This window comes from Cucurbita maxima, unplaced genomic scaffold (genome assembly GCF_002738345.1).
Source record: "Cucurbita maxima cultivar Rimu unplaced genomic scaffold, Cmax_1.0 Cma_Scf00083, whole genome shotgun sequence".
NCBI lineage: Eukaryota > Viridiplantae > Streptophyta > Magnoliopsida > Cucurbitales > Cucurbitaceae > Cucurbita > Cucurbita maxima.
Genome location: NW_019272099.1, coordinates 235,159 through 236,317, shown reverse-complemented (window position 1 = coordinate 236,317; position 1,159 = coordinate 235,159).

Here is a 1,159-nt window from a genome sequence, read left to right as displayed (position 1 = left end):
CTTTTGAATCCTCTAGTCTTCTTCTCCACCACCCCTGCTGGTTTTGATGCCGCAGGGGCAGTCTTCATGGCTGCCGTAGTCGGAGCCGATTGATTACTCTTCGGCTCCACCCTATTGACCTCCAAATCACCTTTCGTCATACTCTGTACATACAACCTCACCTTTTCCAACCAAATCGGTTTTCCCCTAATATAGTCTCTCTCATTTTCTTCCCAATCAACCTTCATCCTTCACATAAACCCTAACCTAAACCTATCAACTTTTTGCAGAGATTTACCTTCGGAATCTGGGTGCCGCACTGGCCTATTCGCCAACCAAGTTGCCGCCGCCCTTCCTGCCAAAATTGGCTTCTTCGGCCGATGAGGCGACTCTTCCGACTGCCCTTCTCACCAAAATTGGCTCCTTCGCCCAATGTGGCGACTCTTCCGGCTTCAACATTGTATTTGTCCCTTGCTCTAGGTTTCCCCTTCTACTTCTTGGGGTTAGAAATATTCTCACCAGAGCCAAGGCAGCATCATCGCTAAGCGACAATCCCTCTTCATGGGTTAGACATATTCTCGCCGAAGCCAAGGCAGCGGCGATCCCTCTGCAATTTTTGATGGCCAAGAACCGGGTTGTTAGCATCTTCATGAAAAGTGTTTCTCAACCTATTTGAATTTTTCAGATTCAAGCTTCACGTTCGTTTAAATCCGACGCTTAGCTTGCGGTGCGGTGTTAAGGATATTTAGTAAAAAATTATAGTTTACCATATATATTATATTTGATATTTTATTATAAGGCAAATATCTAATATTTGCCTTATTATCATAGGTATCTTTCCATTTATTGTTATTTCCATTTATTACTATTTCCATATCCTTGTAATTTATTTGATTATAAATAAGATAACTTTCACACCATTTAGGTGTGGTGGATTAATCAAACATTCACAATCCGCATGTGACCCACGCCTCGACCTTAAATAGCCTAAACATGTAGAATCTCCCTATTGCGCCATGTGTCACCATCCGAGCAAAAATCCCTTGCTCTCAAGCGCGACTTCTCATCTTGAGAATCCCTTTTTGGACCTAACTGCACTGTTTCGACCCTTCCAAACAAATTTTCGACCTCAGTTAAGGTAAATAAGGTTGTTTTAATGCCGTATTTCAAAATTTCGGGT